We start from the raw sequence: 19,474 nt of genomic DNA, 5'->3' as shown, positions 1-19,474 counted from the left end.
GGCATTCCTTTACGCATCCGCTGCAACGATAGTAAAGCTGCATAGGTCCTATGTGAGACCCTTGCTGGAGTATGGTAACACTGTTTGGCACCCTGTCCTAGTAAGAGATAAGGAGGCGATAGAATCTATATAACGTCGTATTATCCGTGTCCCTTTTAGTCGTCGTCATCCTAAAAATGAAGATAAGCTGGAATACCGGAAAATCCGGGGCAATATAATAACAACTTTTAAAGCTTTCAGCAATGTAGGATCACCCATCCGTTTACTCTCCTCCACCTCTGTTAATCTTCGAACTCGCGGTCATCTGTCCAAACTGCAGAAAGAGAACTTTCGGACCAGAATTAGGCAGTTCTTTTTACTCAACCGAATTTTCAACACATGGAATTCAACTCCTTCTGAGAGTACTCTAACTAATTTCAAGATTGCGTTCGACGCCTTCCACACTGATCAGTTTATTTTTTAGAATTACCAGATTAGAATTATAATTATTATAACTACACAGAAAAAAGTCGTGTAAATTTACAATTATTTTACTGTTGCTTTTTATTTATTTTTTTACTTAAATTTAGTAAATTTACGTAAGTTAGCAGCATTGTGCATAAAATAAGTAAACTTGTGTCACTATTTGTATTTTCACAAGTCAAATTGAAAAAACACAATACAGAATCGCAATTGTAAATGTATATTCACTTTATAAATGAATTATACTTTATAATACCGTAAATATACTAACATTTTTTACAATTACTTCCAACTTTGTAAAATAATCCAGTCTACCGGTGAAATCACATGCATACTGTGAATTGTTGATGCGCACGCAATCATTACTATAACGCTTGCAGGTTATAACAAGTTGGAGTGCATTAGTTGTGGTAATATATTTTGTACAAAATAGTGTATTTTGTTGTTAAAGGTAAGTACTTTACTATTCTGGTTTACTATTTTCCTCCAGTTACAAAAGTATACTTTCCAGGCGGATAATTACTTACTATAATTTGCCCATGTCATCTTTAATTGTTATGTTAATGCAATTTTTATCACAGGGTGATGATATGAATAATTTAAATGAAATTATCAAGGTGGCTGCGCCATGTGCAATTGAAATAGGCAAGTATTTAAAACGTCTTTGTACCTATAACATTTTAATGTATTTTTGTATTTTTCTAGAGAGCGATCCACAAACAATTTTTCACGTAGTTTTAGAACGACAAGTAGTGATTCCAAGTGTTGTCACTTTAAAAGATGCAGTATCTTGGGCGTTTGGATTTTATTTTATAATGAATTTAGAATATCCAGACGAAGTATCAGCAGTTTTGGAAATGATGCAAAGATTTTTTTTGAAAATACATCCAGATCAAGGATCCAAATCAAAAAGAATAACACCAACAAAACGCAAAGTAATTGGCCTTATGAACAAATTAAATTAATGTAAAGTATATACAACATCAATGACTTTGTTTTGTGTTTATGATTTTATTACATGTTTATTATGTTTTTCACCATAAAATAAAAGGTTCACTTTGCCCGACATGGTTTCTTTGATTAAAACTAGTACTAAAAATAACAATAATTTGTGTAAATTTACATATCAATTCACGGAAATTTACATACCAATTCACGGAAATTTACATACCCATTCACGGAAATTTACATATTTTATTGTAAATTTACAATCTTCAAAATTACATTTTACTTGTAATTTTACATATTCTTTTGTAATTTCGATTTACATTCAAAAAGTAAATATCACATTCAAACTTAAAAATACATTTCGTTGGAATATTACCCTTATTATCTCGGGTTACAAATTACCTGTGATTTTCACAGTAAATTTACAAGTAAACTTTTTTCTGTGTAGAGAGTGGATTTATAAGCACAAAAAAATTAAGAATAAGCGCTTAAATAAACACAACATTTTTAATAAAAAAGTTTTATTTTAAGCAAAAAAGCATTAAAAACATAATCATATTACAAATCAAAGAACACTTCTTAGAACTTTGGATAAAATATTATTACAATAATCCTAGACTTTATATTTTACACACGTATTTCAGTTTTCTTTAAAACAATTTATGTTTGTAATATGTTCCAAGTTGTCCACTGTAAAATTTTTTCGTCGAGCATTTAAAATATGTTTAAAATTGGAGAATATGCGTCCAACATCCACACTCGTTGTTGGCGCAAATTTGAATTTTACAACTAATGTCGAATCTAACTCCAAATTTTCCACCTTCTGGCCTTGTAAAACACGAGCAACGTCGGAAAGAACACCGAAACCTGCATTTTCATTTAACACTTCGTCAAGTTTTTGAGATACTCTAGTACCAATATCACCCCCTACTGCGTTTGCTTGTTGTTTAAATTCTTTCACTAAGTTTATGGCATCTACCAACAATACGTTGGGTTTTTCTAACTTTTCTATTACCTCACATACGAATTGATAATTGCTTCTTAGAAAAGCTAGATCTTGTCGGAAATCTTTGTTTTCCAAAATATTTATGGAATCTTTAATCGATTGAGAAGAATCTTCGCTAAACTCCGTAACTACTTCCTCAAATTCTTTGATATATTTATCATAATAAAATGTGGCCTGTAAGCATGTTCCCCACCTCGTTATAATCGGCTCTGGGGGCAATGGTATGTTTGGAAATTTTTCCTTAAAATGTAGCACTCTTAGTGGGGTTTTAACAAAAATCTTTTTACCATTTGGCACTAATTTATTAACAGTAGGAAACTGCAAACGTATTCCTTCAGCCAGTCTGTTTAAACCGTGAGCAATGCAAGTAGAGTGAATTAAATTGGGGTACAATATTTTTAGATTATTCCCTGCTTTCAACATATAACGAGCTGCAACCGAGATCATCAATAAAATTTTATTCGCCGGTACGGCATTTGACAAAAATAGTGACGTAAGACTGTTATTTACAAATCTGGTAATCGTATTGCCATTTGTTTTATCTAACATTTTCAAACTTACTACATACCCTCGACTAGGGAAATTTTCATTTAAGATTCCAACAATTAAACTTGCCACGTATCTTCCACAACTATCGGTTGTTTCATCGACAGCGAACCATAAATAATTATAATTATCTCCACTGCGATGTTTAATTTCGTTGTAAACTTGCTGAAACACTGGGCCTACATAATTTTTTCGGAGAGTACTTTCAACCGGAATATGTCGATTGCAGTGTTTTTCAAGGAATTCTTGAAGAGGGCCTTTCTCCAATTTTTTTAAAGGTATATTGGACTGGATCATCATTTTACATAAATCGAAATTAACCTGAAACTGCTCATTTTTTGTGGAAGTAGATGCAACAGATTCATGTATGGTCTGCTGTTTAATTTTAGAACCTTTAAACATTTTCTTCCTTTCTACATGAAGAGTCGTTCTGACATGTTGCGTCACGTTATATTTTTTATCACTTTGAATCTAAAACAACGTACATATACAGAATTAACAAAGGAAAATAGATAAAAAAAAGTTAGTGGGCTTACGGTTTTCACACAAGCTCTGCAGAATATTTTGTTGTTTAATTTTAATTCTGGAAAATCCCTTATCCACTCATCCGGCGTCGATTTTACTTTCGGCATTCTTTTAAAATATTAGTAATATTACCAAAAAGAACTCAACATGCAACAAGGGTGAACCACGTATAACACTGTACTACGACAGATGCGATAGACTGATGGTTGTGAAATAAACGGTTCATTTACTTAAAAGTTTCCATTAGAAAAATTTTAAGGTAGGTAGTTGGGTGCAATAATCCTTTTTTCTAGAAAATCTTCAACGGTCTTGCCGCAAAATGCCGAAAAAGAACATCTGGTTAAAAGCTTTAATTCATTAACAACGAAAGTAAGGATTTAAAGTCATAAAATCTATGGAGTATTTTTCCAATCCTATAATAAAATTTTATTACCCAAACGACCGGAACCTATTCACAGAAAGGGCCTTGAGTAAGTGTACTTCAATAGTCAAGTCCAGGTAAAATGCATACGATACGATACGGCTAACTAACAAGTATTTGTCATCCCGACAAGGCCGGCATTTGAACAAAATATGCATTAAAACTCATATTCGTTGAAAAAAGCATTAAATAAGCATATAAGTTTTAATATGCATAAAATTGAGAAAAAAAGCAAATAAGCATAAAAAAATGTGTCAAATGACTCCAAATTGTATCAGTTACAGATATAAAAAAGTTTTAAAGTGCTTACATTTTTCACAAAAAGCATTAAACCTAGAAATCCGCTCTCTAATTATAACAGATGTAGTTTATATTAGTCAGTATCTGCATTGTTCCTTGGACAGAATAGGACATTGTCAGAGGAGTTTAACTTTTCGAATAAAATAAAAAATAAAAACAGATTTTTTTAAATAAATGCGACAACCACTAAGAGATCTATCCTGTCCTCGCGAAATACAGAGTAACTGTCAAGGGGTTAATGCATCTACTGCTTGGGAAGATAATTTAGTTTCGGTTATTAAAATACAACAGCGATTTAAATTTTGAATAAAAACAAGTTTGGTCAGATCAAAATTTAAAATAAAATTAATTTTGAAACATCAGATTCCCATTTAAATTCTTCTCATGCACAACAAATTGTCTCACAGTTTTCTCTCGACAGTTTGAAATGCACTCGGGACATTACTATTGATTGCACGATAATTAAGTTGCCACATAGTTGTTGTATTGCTCGCCTTTTGGCAGACATTTACTAAATATCAAATATTTACTAAACATCAAAGTGGAAACATCGAGTTAGATTAGATAAATCAGGAAATAAACAAAACAATCCGAATCCTTTTGTGACAGTGCAGTGCTTCTGCACAAGCTCAACCGCGCAAAGCGGAATCGTATCCGAGTAATTCCCCTGCTTTCTGTTATCGTTGTCGTCGTTGTCTATACGAAAACCAGAGGTGGTAGAAATTAAATTTAGCATTCGTCGTGTATTAAGTGGCATTATCAGGACCGCTTATTGCGTTTACCCGTGTTGTGTGCTCCTCACGGTGTTGGTTATGAATGGCAATAAGTAATTCTCAAGACGGCTGCGGTTGGCGACCATTGTTCGCGCAAATTCGTATCATTACTTTAGCTCGACTAATATCCGTTAATTAATAAAACGCTCGCTCGGGAGGATCGATGCTAATCAAATCATCCTCGAAATTTTTCGAACCTGGGAGGACGGTTTACAAGTATAAAAAATACATACAGTGATGAGGCAGCTTTTAAAAGCCCAAATTTGTTTGGAAGTTATATGAAGGCGAAAAAGGGGAGAAGTGAAGAAGAGAATTGTTTGTGCATAATCTATGTAGATTATTAATTAATTTTAAAAACTGATTCATACTTTTATTGTTCTAGTATAAAATTATACAGATGTTTTATTATTAAGGTACCTAGAATAATTATGCTCTCACTATTTAATATCCAGTGGGTGCCGATTTATTTTGTTTAGAGTCTATTATAGGAATTATTTTTCAAGGAAGCAGTTATTTGTTTAATTGATTGTAAAATTTGTTTGCAAATTATAAATTAGCAAACCCGTGGAAAAGATCGCAAATTTCTTATCTTATGTTTCGAAGCCTGAAAAGTTATGTAAAAATTATGGTAATGAATTTTTGACCATTTAAATTAATAATTCAAGTATTGTGCAATATGCCGTCGCAATATGTCGCGACAAGATGGTGTTGTGTCTGACTAAGTAAGTGTATTTCAAAGAAATGTTGTAAATTGTGCTTTAGATTGAAATGTTTGGTAAACTAATATGAGAAACACAATAATAATTCTATTATAAGTATATATAATATTTTTGGCTATAAAACACATTTTCAGTTAAATTGTCTGTTATTAAACACCAAAATCAATGCATAAATATTCCTGGTTTTACTGTGGTTTGAATTTTACTGTTTAAATAAATACACAAACAAAAATCAATTCAAGTGCAGAAAATAATGTTAACGTTATTTTTTTATAAGGTGAACAATTTCCGGTCGTATTTTTAATGTAATTGGTACAACAATGTAACTGTGAAGCATTTGTTGAGTGAAAGTAATAAAACGTTTGTGTCGAATCTTGGTTAATGAAACTTATTTGTACTAACCCCATGAGATATCTGCAGGAAAATAAGGTTTTAAAAGAAAATAAAAAGTAAATAAAAGTGGTCTTCGTGAGACGAAAACGCTTCTCAGAACAGACAGAAACGGCTTCTGGAGAAAATAAATCAGAGAGGAACATGAATTAAGCGGAATCCGAGTCGAGAAGATTAAGGTCGGATTAGAACAATGCCTTGTATAGAAAGTTATGGGAGACTCTGATAAAAAGGAATGTTCGAAATACAACTAGATCCGCCCCTGTTAACGCAAGACCAGAATAAAAAAGGGTTGTAACATAACATCTTGTTCATGTATTATTTAGATATTTGACACTTTTCTTAAAATACGGAGGATAAGGTAAAGGTAAGTAGGATAAACGAAATTCCTCAGATATAGTAAAACAAATAAATGAACATACATATTAATGTAAATATAATTGTTTTATGTGTATAACTCGCCTGCTAATACGATAATTTTATTCTTCTACGCGTGTTGCGATTTCACTGTCACAAGTATAAATTATAAGGGTCGGAATTGTTATTTTTTGTAATTTATTTAAAATTGTGATGCAAGAGTAATCCCTGTGTCACCCACATATTTACAACATTTTACAAGCATGTGGAAAGAACGATAATTTAAAGTTGACAACCATGCGTTGGTTTTTTTATCCCTTTCTTTTACCTTTCAAACTTAACAGAAGGCAACTCTCAAATATTAATATCATTCTAAGTGATTTTGTTGGTGAGTACGTGAATTTCATAAATGTCAAAGCAAACAGTCGAAAAGTTGACGACTCAGAAAAATTGATTGTGAATACAAGTATTACTTATCCCAGTCACACGAAGACAAAAATCTCAACAATGAATTTAAAAATGGAGTAAAAATTTTCCTAAAAAGAATTTTAAAAGAATTTTAGGAGAGCTATGCAATCTTCTTCTTGGAATGAACGTTTCCATATGTAAATTGCACACATATTTCAAACATTTTTGAAGAGTTATTGTTATTGCAGTATCAATATTCCTAGTTCGTCAACATCGAGAAAAAGATATGCAGGAACTTGTTTCGAATCTATACTGAAATTAATTCAAGGAGACGTTGATGATATTCTCATCTGAATTTCGGTAATGAACGTAACTGAAAAATTGGTTAATATGTTTAATAACCCCTTTATTACCAATCAGTTTACATCCAGAATACTTTGTTTGTTTCGTAAATGTAACAAAATGCTGCCTGTGGGAAAATCAGATAATTTTTTAAGTTTGACACGATGTAATAATAAAAAAATAAAAGCTTACGAACACTTCAAAAATTAATCATGGGTTCCGGGACAGTTTTCAGGAAGAAATTGATTTAACACCATATTTTCCGCGCTCCGATAATCCGGGGAAAAGTTCTCGTTTCGATTTATAACTGGGAAAATCTAAAACAATTGAATACCTGCTATTGTCACGTATCCAGCTAATCTCAATTAAAACAGTTCTTTTTTACATTTGTATTTATGTGTTAACAAAGATAAAAGCCTAAATTGAAAGACAGACCTAAACAATATTAGTCCGGAAAGCGGTTTGATTTCACTTCGAAGACAGCTCACAATACACAAATTTACACCTACGTTTCCATATTTTTTTTAAGTTTTCCATTTATTCTCTAATTTGTGTTTGGATTTGTGGGTTGTCGACCAGAATAACGCCCAACGATTTTGGGGAAATAACCAGAATATCGACAATATTTTATTTTTAATTCTCGAGCGTTGCGTAAGTTTAGGAAGTACTTTCATGTTTTCTATAAATTTCATGAGCCCTAGAGTATGAAAAAGTGAATCTCGCGTTTCCGTCCGTCTGTTACTTGTCGTCTGTTTGTGTCGATTTTATTACACAGATAATCTCCGAAACGACTGGACCGATTGTTGTAAAATTTTATATATATGTTATGTCTGTCGTGTAGATGCTAAAACGGTATTAAAAAAAATGGTGAATCATCCCTAGCAACAATTTGACGACGTCCCTTCAGTTATTTTTTAGTAAACGTCATTTAAATTTTATAATATAACATACTACTATACTTGCGGCTCATGAATCCGCTTTTATTTTCTACCCTAGCTTCTTGATTTTCTCCAAAAAAATCAAAATGCATTTAGACACATTTAGACCAGTTTAAGAGCTCTAACGTGTGGTGAAGTCGCTGGTCGTGCTAGAGAAATGTTGAATTACTAACAGGAAGTTCGATGTACGTACAAATGCATCAACTTGTTCTTTAGGGGGTCCCTTGGATTTTTAAACTCGGTACCCATATCTCTTTTTTTCAATTCCAAGTAAGCTCGAAGCAATCATTATTGTGATCATAACGGTGAAGGGGAGTCTTACTAATTTTTCCAGCGCAGTGCCCTTGAACTTAACGCCCTCTCGGCACTGACCAAGCTGACGGTATTCTTTTCGTAAGGAATTTTTGATTTCTCTTACAATAAATTTGATTTTACCCTGTTTACTGTCTCTACGTTTTCGGAAAGATTTTTACTTCATGATTTATTTACTCAACTACAAACTTTGACGTATTGAAAAAAATTGGTCTAAAGAGTTTAGACAGTACTTCCCTCGCTATCGGAAACGTGACTACTGCATGCTTATTATGTTTTATTTTTCGCAGTAGATTTCAAAGCATTCGGTTTTGTAGTTCCTGAGTAAATCAATAAAATAAATTCACCCATTCATAATTTTTGTTGAGTCACCCTGTATATCCAAATCCAAAAAATATGAATGGGATGATAAATCACAAGTACAGATGCATCATATTTTGTACATTTTAGATAGGATTTATTCGGCAAACTTTTGAGCTGACGTCTTCAGTTTTTTGGAGGATATAAGCAAATATATTTTGACTAAAAATTTATTATGCTCTTTATAACCTTAAAACATCTACAAGATTTCCAAACATTTGGTTCTGGAGTTCCTGATTAAATCAATAAAATACATTTACGCATTCATAATTTTTTTTGGGTCACCCTGTGTATGCAAATATAAACAGTATGAATGGAGTAATAAATCACAAGAAGAGACTCATCATATTTTGTACACTTTAGATCGGATTTATTCAGCAAAATTTTGGGGTGGCGTCATCACTTTTTCAGGGGGGATGAGCAAATACATTTTGATCAAAAATTTACTATGTTTATGATAAATTTAAAACATCCCAAAGATTTCAAAGCATTCGGTTTTGTAGTTCCTGATTAACTCAATAAAATTATTTCACGCATTCATTAATTTTTTTGAGTCACCCTGTATATGCAAAAAAAATGAATGGAATGATGAATTACAAGTACAGACTCATCATATTTTGTACATTTTAGATAGGATTTATTCGGCAAACTTTTGAGCTGACGTCACCAATTTTTTGTAGGGGATAACCAAATATATTTTGACTAAAAATTTATTATGCTCTTTATAACCTTAAAACATCTGCAAGATTTCAAGGCATTCGGTTTAGCAGATTCAAAATTAAATTGCAAAATATGTATTGTTTTGTAGTTTTGATTTTTTTTCAAAAAATCTGGACATTTCGGGTAAAAACTCAATTCGGAGTTATAAACTACATATGTAGGACTATGTTATTTTATACAGTTTAAAACCCATTTACGATGTACAATTTTGAAGTGACGTCATCGCATTAGTGGTGGGAATGACTACAGAAATTTTAGTTAGCGTGTTACCATCTACATGATATTCCTAATATAAGTACAAAATTTGGCAACAATCGACTTAGTACTTTCGGAGATTATCTGTCTAATAAAAATCCGGACAGACAGACGGACAGACGGACAGATAGATAGACGGAAACGGGAGACCTATTTCTTCGCCCTCTCATGATAGGTCGAGAAAACGTAAAAGTAGAGAGTCGGCCGACGGACTCGATTACAATACTTCCTTTGCTTACGCTCGGGAAGTAAAAAAAATGTCAATTTTGTTTTAATATCACCGTTGTCAACGATACGATAAAGCTTGAAATGCAGGGTTCCTATAAATGATTATAGGGTCGAAGTAGGTCATAGAAGCGTGCTGCCTCTCACTTTATATACACTTTACTAGATACCCAAGAACTCATGACAAATACCACATGCATCTGTATAACTGATTGCCTAAACGCTTCATATCTTATTAAAAAAAAAACTAAATCATTACAAAAAAAGGAAACCAATTTATTGCGGTTAAACATCCCAGTTGTTCACATCATTTTGTTCAAGGCACATGTTCACTCTCTTTTTCAAAGATGTTTGCGGATTCTGCTCGTGTCGTCTCAAATCATCAACAACTTGCTCATACGAAGATCTTCCAGGAGACTTCCATTTGTTGACACTGCCAGTTCGAACAAATTTGTTGATTACATCTCCACTGTGACCATCTAACGATGTTTCTTGAATTTGCAAATCACGTATTTGGTCAGATGTTTTTACTTACAAGCGGATACTGAATACACCCACTCTCCGTTTAAGAATGTCCCATTGCGATGATAAGACATGTTATGAAAGTATCTTGTTTAACACAACACAACAAACCATTTTCACGGTAACTCGTGATGTTTTTCAAGTAGATGGTTTCAAATATGTAGGATCCCAATTAGAACAGAAGAAATGCATAGAATGTGACGTTAATAATAGGATAAACAGTGCTACTAAGACTTATTATATAATGGGAAGAACCTTTTTTGCTAAAAGAAATTCTTGAAGAACACAAAAGTGAAAGTTTATAAATCAGTGATAGTGTGAATAGTCGGAAGTGAGTCTTGGACATTAAGTGAGACACAGAAATTCGCAGGTTTGGCATAGACTTTATTTTAAAAACTATCGAGAAAAACCAGTTACGATTGGTCACTTGGTTCGAACATCCGACAGTAGCATTGTGAAAAAGGTCTAGAACATGGGAGTGTACAAAAGAAAATCCAATAGAGGACCTGGAACAGTAGTGTAACGGGTATCTTAGAGGCAGAGCCATAGTAGTGAAATAGAGTTCCACGACTGCGATGACCAAAGATATGAAGATATGGAAGAAATTCTACCAAGAGGAGTTTTGAAGAAAAGTTCTAATCTCAACACCCAAACGAGTAAGAGCTGAAGAATAAATAAGTAATGCAAAGCATATTATGCTGTATCGGGACTGGTAAGTGCTACCTCCGCATGGAGGAGCAGTATAATTCTGCTGGTACAATTATCGTGTAGGGCAAACTTTGTGGAATACAGATGCGAAAACCTAACCTTATTTTATGTCACTACCCACCTTCCAGTGGTACAGGCTGTTTTCACAAACGGAAGTTCTAACGGAGCCAACCAAAACCTTCAGTTCTTTGTAAACGGCCTGAGAATTTGTTACCGGGTATTTCTACCGCCTTGGTATCCGGTTAGTGAGAGGCTCCGGGGCTGTTAAGAGTACGAGTACGAGGAAGCCAGGGAGGATATTTATATCCTAACCATCCATGAGGAATTTTGGCGAGCTAGATGTGTAGTAGCACGAACACCCATGACTGGTTTGTCGGGCCGATGGTGTTCAGTAAGATCCGATCCTTCGAACTGGATGGGCTTAGGCTTTGAAGGAATGCACCCTGCACTTGTAACCTTTGCATGGTTAGGGAACTATTCCGATAGTATGATGATTAGGCCGAGTTAATGCACTAGTTGTGTGGTTCCACCAAGTTAAGCGACGAAGACAAAGGTGCTTAGTACTTATTTGCCTGAGGTACCTCTTGGCAGACAGAATCTGGAACTTTGGGGTGGGCCTTCAGACCCTACCGGAGTAACGCCGTCGTCCGGTGTTGACCGACATTGGTGCTGGACGCGAGGGGGTAGTGAAGTTTCTTGGTGGTAGTCGTCGTCCCTTTGGGAAAGGGTTAGAACCTTCGAGTGGGCAAACCCTGCCTCTCAGGATTTTCATGTACATTATTTTTTAACAATGTTCTGCTGTGGCCCTACCACTTTTTGGACGAACCAACACCTACATTTGTTTATATTTTTACATGTCTTTGTCGAATTGCATATAGACTTTCGTCAGCGTAAACATGAGTATTGGGGTAATTAAAAATGTCTTCACGTTTAAACTCTGTCTCGTCAGCTGCCAAAATGTTTCGAGAAAAGTCCTTTTGTTGGGACTTGCCTCAGAAACCAAGTGGAAAATGCACACGCAGGACATGTTAGGTGTACATATACAACAACTGCTCGCGAAGAGTACTTTATATCGGCCAGTGCAGCACATGAAATTGTTGTACAAGGTGTCCCCGGTTGCTCTTCTACTTTTTCCTCAATATTAATCACTCGGTGTGGACGTTGTGGACCTCGTTTAAGCCGTACTGACAATAAGATTTCCTTTTTGCGTAGCCGTTCGTGCACAGACTGGCAGAGATTCCAAAAAGGCACCCGCTCAAAAAAGAAACTATTATCGAACTGCAACACGACATCGTCCTGGCGCTTCCCCATAAATGAGGTGTCTGCTAATTTGGCGATTTAGTAACCATAACAGGTAACCATGTACATCCATGTCAAATGATTGTGACACAATGACGCAATTTGGAAGTGTCACTAACAGCCTACTAGAAACTAGTGCTCTCTATTGTTTACAAAATGTTCTAACAATTCAAATCTTTGGCAACGAGCTAAAGTGCAGGCCAAAAGCATCTCAGCTCTGAAATTGTCCAATGGTATGGTAGGTATAAGCTCAAAATATTATTAAGATTTTTTATTCAATATAACTTAAACTACCACCTACTAAAATTTGGCAACAAACTCCTGCCTAATTTTTAGCGTATTTTTTTGTATCTAAAGTCTATAAGTTTTTTTTATAAATTTAAAATTTTAAAATATAAGCCGATCTGGAAAATGTTTTAAGAGTGTTTTGGAAAACCACCATTTTCAGTAAAAATAGGCCTTTTTCATAATTATTCGATCGCTGTTTAAAGAATAGTGAGTAAAATATGAATGTTGCAGCCATTTTCAGTTGTATTTAATCATTCTTTAGACGGAAACTAAAATAGAAATAGAAAACTTTATTTCCCTACTTGAAATAGTTAACAAAAAGAATGTATATTTAAGAATGAATAATTCTATTACACTACTTCACGAACTTGCCAACTTTTTCATTTATCAAGGTGTCAAAAACACACTTCCAAAGAATTTATAAGAAAGGGATAAAAGTCTAAGTTAATCCTCAAGATAATGAAAGAACTTTAAGCAAATCCTCTCGATTGAATTCAAAATTAATAAAGTTCACTGTTCTTATCTTTAATAGGTAGTTTTTATGCAGTCTCATTTAAATGCTTTAGTCACCCCTTTGAAAGTGTCGGCCGTCTTTGACTTTGAGGGCCATTACTTGGGCATCTCTCGCAACCGCAAGCCCTAGGAAATCACTCTCAGCGAGGTTTTTATCCCCCGGACGCCGAGATGTGGCAACTAATTAAAAAAAGTCCCTCGAACTTTATTAGCAGTGAATCGTCCTCCTGAAATATTTACAGAATTTCGGCGTAACGATCTCAATTTGGAGACTCTCCGCCGTGATTTAATGATACCGGAAGATGTTTAAGAGCGTAACTCCGCTGCTGCTTTCCTCACAATTGACTTACACTCAAGTCGACTGGACGTTATTGCATTCCTGTCAAATTTTATTTATCCGGATTTTTTCAGCTTTTCTGGGCCGATCTTCTACTAATTTGATAGCTTAAGTATTTTGTGTTCTTTCAGATTTGTCGCTTGTACGCGTCATGAATCAAATAGTTCTTTTTGCTGAAGCTCGTATTTTTTTTTCCAAGAAACCCCAAAGAAGTAAACCGCTCAGAAATTTGCATTTGTAACTGAATTTCTAGCTGAAGTTTTTTCAGTTAAAGCGTTTACCAGAGCTTGCTGGAAATGCGTAACTAGGGGTTAAAGTATCGTTCATGTCCCTACTGCAGAACCTAAACGATACACTACTAGAAAATTCTAAATAACAGATTGTGATAACTCAAGGTTTTTTTCTCGCAGTATTTTCACTCTAACAATATTATTTATGTACAACGAGAAATCTAAACGTTTAAGTCAATTAATACGTTATTTTGTTGTTAACTGATCCAAAAAAAAACATATGCAATTTATTCAGTTTAATAAGTTGTATATACACGTCTTATAAAATTTGCAATATTTTTGATGGTTTAAAATTTTTATTTTAATGTTTATTTTTAATTAACCAGTTGCAAGTTTGAATGTTTTATCAACAGATGAATTTCACGTTTTTTTTTTCATTGAAATCGAAAGAGAGGTTTAAATTAAAAATTTCTATCTGTGCATTAGAGCCTCAATAATTAATATGGTACCGTGGATTTTTTACAAATACATAGGTTTTATTCTCTGCATATTGGATAAGGTAATGCTAAGGAAATTCCAGCAAAGCGAAATATTATAAACGTATATAATAATAAAAAAAATAGAAATCATCTGGCAAACTAATAACCGTCTAAAAATGTTAGATTTTGTAAATGGATATAATAATAAATTAAATAGTAAGTGTCAAATAAAGATACAATAGTCATTCGGAGCACAAGGCTGGAAAGTCCATATTTGCGAGTATGAGTGATTCTGCTGAGACGCTAGCCGAGGCGGAGCAACAACAGTGCTTGCAAAAACATTTTATGGACGTGTGCTTCACAAGATTTTGTGGACCGACATGTATTTGCGTTTATTAAAAATTAAAAAAAATGTATATATTTTAACAAAAATGAGTCAAGACACCGAAATAGAAGAAAAATGTTTAAATTTTTAAAAGAATCAGTGATTTACTTATTTAAACAGCCTTCGTTTACAATCATGCAATAAGTTACTGTCGAATATTGCCAAATCTCAAATTTGACATTAAGTTAAAAGTAAATAAGATTTGTTTAATGTAAAGATAAAGGTTGTATGCCGAACTCACATTATATTTTTGAATTAAATCTTGGAAATAAAATTTAATTCCAGCGAAGTTTGTGTTCTTTGCTAAAAATTTCAATTACCGCCTCAGTTAAAATGAATATAAAGTCACTTGAATTTGAATAACTGATAAATGTATCCTTCGTTCATACATATGCATGTAATGTGTAATACGTTAATACGTTATAAATTAAATTTTATGCTTGAATTTATTACGAGGCAAAGTGGGAGGTGGAGATTTCAGTCGATCTTTAGAAGACTTTCAATTACATTATACAGAATAATGTAAAATTCATTCTCTAAAAACAGATTTACTTCGCCTCTTTAAGCAGTTTTAAGTAACCATTTTTTATGGGCAATAAAATTCCGTTCAATAGTCGCAAAAATCTTCGTTCACAAATTGAAATTTTCATTAAATTTTAACTTATGTATATTATACTTTGTTATCAAAGTTGCATTAAAGGAGAATTTCATGATAAAATAAATTCAATCAAAAGTCACGTGCAATAGGCCACGAGGTGATTAAAGCGAGTAGAATTCTTCGCTCACGTGATTTATGTAAGTAATACACATACAAAACTTTATTCAATATCTTTTAACAATAGCTTGACAAGATATATAAATTCTGAGAAGTCACGCTATACACCAATGAACGGGCCATACAAAGTGTTTACACACGTGCTAGTATGTGCCAAATGGTTGGTGAATGGTTTGAATTTCGGTTCAAATTGTTTCAATATATCGAATTTTTATTTTCTACTGTTAATAGGATTTTTCCAAACAAATGTTTATGTAAGGTACCAATTGTTTTCTACGGCCATTGAATTAATAAAAATATTATTAAAATCCGAAAAAAAAGAAAGAAAAATCTGAATTAACGTAACTAGATGCAAATATTCAAGTTATTATAAGCGTGTGGCGGTAAATTTAAATTATGGCAATCGAGCAATGGAACAAAATTTGAGTGAAAGAAAAAACTACTTGGCGTGGGGGCGCATAGCGACAGCGGCGCGCAGGGCGTCTCTTCGTGAATGTCTATAGCCCCAACGAGAGTTACACTCGCTTCACTGAGGCCTACTTCCATTTTTGCAAATGAGACAGTTGTGTAAACTTCTAGTCCGCTAGAGTTAGAAATCTATTACATACTATGAGTAAACATTCATGTGAAGTCTACGCCATCACTTTGCCCGCGCTCTACGAGAATCCACACTTTTATTTCAGTTAGAGTTAAAATCTCCTGAACTTTGGCGATACCAAATGGGTACCGAGGATTATAATTACAAGGAAGAAAACAAGCCGGACTCTACCAACAATTTTAAACAATAAAGAATTTACACGACATCAAATAAGGTGTTATTTCCAGTGATTCATTATGTCAAAACGCATTGACAAATTACCTCGTGGATCTAAAAATCCCGACACCACATACAAACAAAAGAAGAAATACATATTCAATACGGCCAAAATCTAAACTATCTAGCGCTCTCGAGAATAGAAAATGATTAAATCTACAAGAAAATAATTAGACTCATTCCGTTTTTCGAGTCCACGAGACTAGGGAGTTGATTGAGATTATGGCTTCCGAGAACAAGAACGTTCATTGTGCCCTTCACAAATTGAAAATTGTAGATGCTAAAGTAAATGTGCGCACAAGAGAATTTCATAGAAAAAAAAATTGGGTTTGCAAGACTGGCCTGTGTAGCAAAATTTTTACACAAAAGCCGGCAGAGGACACAGATGGCGATACATTCTAGGATGCGAATGATAAAATATCGGACACGAAGTTTTTCCAAGACGCCCTAAAGCAAAAGGACGAACTAATTCTGGAGTTGAGAAGTACGGTCCAACTATTGCGTGAACATATTAATATAATTCACCTCAATAACAGCGATAAACAACACTGCAAAAAGATGATAACGCTAACACCGAAGGTGAGCAGCCATAAGAGATTGCCGATACCGCACGGACGCAAAAACCTGATAACACTAAAACAACTGACGACCCGGTAGGGAAAGGGCTAAAACAAAACTATATCATTAAATGCCAAGTTCCGAGTAAATTTCGAGTCAAAAACGGACAACCTAACAAAATACCATCACCTCCTTCTGCTGATAATTCAATTGCCGCACCCAAATCAGTACATACAGACAATTTAACAACCAAACCCGCAAATTCTAGTACCAGACGTAAATCAAATCAATTCACCGTGTTTGGCAAAAGCCGTCATTCAAGAACTATTCAAGCAGTTCAACGAAAAATACTACCTCACGACGTATATAATAGCGCATGATTTTTTCGGAGAAGAGTGTAAATTATTAGAAGATAAGTACAACAGCAACTTTTCCGGGTTCAAGGTTACCATAAACCTTGATGACTTAGAAAGGACCAAAAAATCAGACTATTGGCCAGTAGGGACAGTTTTTTTTAGTTTTTTTCACCCTAGAAAGCAAAAAGCACCACCAAATTGACCCTTCCTTCTAAATCCCACATAACTTCAATGAGTGACAAGGATGAAGATAAGATATCAATAATCCCAAATTATTAGCTGCTATTAAACAAGGGTCATCCACAGTTTTTCACATCAATATCCAAAGTTTAACTAATAAAATACTTAGATGAAATTACCACTCTCCTTCATACTTATAAATTTCAGGTAGTTTGTATTAGTGAATAGAATACTGGATTGAATGGTGGTGTTCTCAGACTAATAAATTTCGACGATTACGTACTTACTTCCTCTTCTTGTAGGGACAAGAGAAGTTGTGGAGGAGTTTGTATTTTTGCAATACAATTGGACTGTAGATCTGTCAAATTGTATTGAAATGTATACAGGATCCTGGATTTTGGATTTCTAATTTTATGGGGGCTGACCGTAGCCAGCTGGCACTTAGGCCTCATCTTTGGACCCATTGTGCCTTCCCCAAGTGTGTCAGGGTGTCTGTCTTCCCGCTCCTCTAGTCGTCAAGCCACCTAACTGCTTGAATGTCCTTGAGTAATAGAGGGGGTGGGAACTCCCTGATTTTTGTCATACTAGGCTAGATGTTCCCTAGTATGGATTTCCTGTAGGAGGCTAGCGCTGGACACTCACGAAGAATGTGCTCAGCTGTTTCTTCTTCATTGCCAATAAAAGTCCTAGGCCAATAAAATTTACGTTGAGCAATGAATGCGATGTTCAAAGAATTATTCAAAACGCTAAGAAACTGAAAGGTAATGACAAGTTATTAAGTTAAAAAGATATGTCTGTGTCACTTGATAGAACCCCATGCCAGTTAGCATATTATAAAAAAGTTAAGCAGGAGTTAATTGAAAGAACTAACTGAGGTGAAACCAGTTTAAGAATTCGGTACATTAATGATGTACCCAAAATTATCTCCTCTTCACCTCTAAACTAACCCGCTCACCCAATTTCACCAATTTTTATACTTGTTTGTACCAAAATGTAAGGACGCTACGTACCAAAATCAGTGAATGCTATCGGTATATGTTAACGTCTAGTGTTGATCTAATTGCTCTTACTAAAACATGGTTATCTGATGATATCGCCAGCAGTGAGTTATTTCCTTATAATTATTTTGGAGTATCTAAAGGTGGAGGAGTACTTCTGGCAGTCAATAATATATATATATATATATATATATGTCTTCGTCTTTAAACGTACCTAACCTTATCAATATAGTACCAGCCATCGATTTATTGGGAGTTTCAATAATATACACCAATAACAAAAAAATGAACATTTTCGTTATTTACAGACCCCCATTTGTCTCATTCAATGATTTTGTGCTTTTCTTTGACATGTTTAGTAATTTCTACAAAGACTCTGATTGTAACACAGCAGTTTTAGGGGATTTCAATGTTTCGTCATACAACAGTGATTCGGATAACAGATATACTGCTATATTAAATAATTATGCAAGTTTTTCCAGTCTCTATCAACATAACACAGTTCTAAATTCCAATAATCGTATCCTAGATTTAGTCTTCGCCAATATACCTTGCAGTGTAACCAAATCTGATTGCCCGATAGTGTCTGAAGACAAACATCATCCTACCCTTGATATTTCTTTCTCAACTTCGGATAATTTTTTAAAAAATTTTGAATTTTGTAGCAATATACAAAATTTTAACTTTAGTAAAGCTAATTTTGTACTTCTTTATAAACTCATTCTATCTACAAAATGGGATCATTTGTATGAACTTCACAACGTTGATACCGCATGCGATAAGTTTTATGAAATTCTTAATAACTTATTTGAAATCGCTGTTCCGAAATACAAGTGCAGTAAAAATAAACGTTCTTATCCCCCATGGTTTGATATGGAAATCTTTAGTTGCCTACGTAGTAAATCAACTTATCTTAAAAAATTAAAAAAATATGGCACTAACCACTACCGTAACATGTTTAATCAATATCGCTCTAGATCGAAAACACTGATAGATAAGAGATTTCGCCTATACATTAATAACAT

At 34.0% G+C, this 19,474-nt stretch overlaps 1 long non-coding RNA gene across 1 annotated transcript; it reads left to right on the top strand.

Moving 5' to 3' along the window:
- The first annotated feature begins 558 nt into the window (after window positions 1–558).
- LOC135132929 (uncharacterized) lies at window positions 559–1,523 on the top strand. Its single transcript, XR_010281110.1, has 3 exons — window positions 559–913; window positions 974–1,107; window positions 1,168–1,523. It is a non-coding gene; the product is annotated as an uncharacterized LOC135132929 (long non-coding RNA).
- The last annotated feature ends 17,951 nt before the right edge of the window (window positions 1,524–19,474 follow it).

This window comes from Zophobas morio, unplaced genomic scaffold, assembly GCF_036711695.1.
Source record: "Zophobas morio isolate AGI-343-1 ecotype UQ-CSIRO unplaced genomic scaffold, CSIRO_AGI_Zmor_V1 ptg000021l, whole genome shotgun sequence".
Classification (NCBI taxonomy): Eukaryota; Metazoa; Arthropoda; class Insecta; order Coleoptera; family Tenebrionidae; genus Zophobas; species Zophobas morio.
The sequence above is the reverse complement of the archived record's forward strand: the minus strand, read 5'-3'. Positions and strand labels throughout refer to the sequence as shown.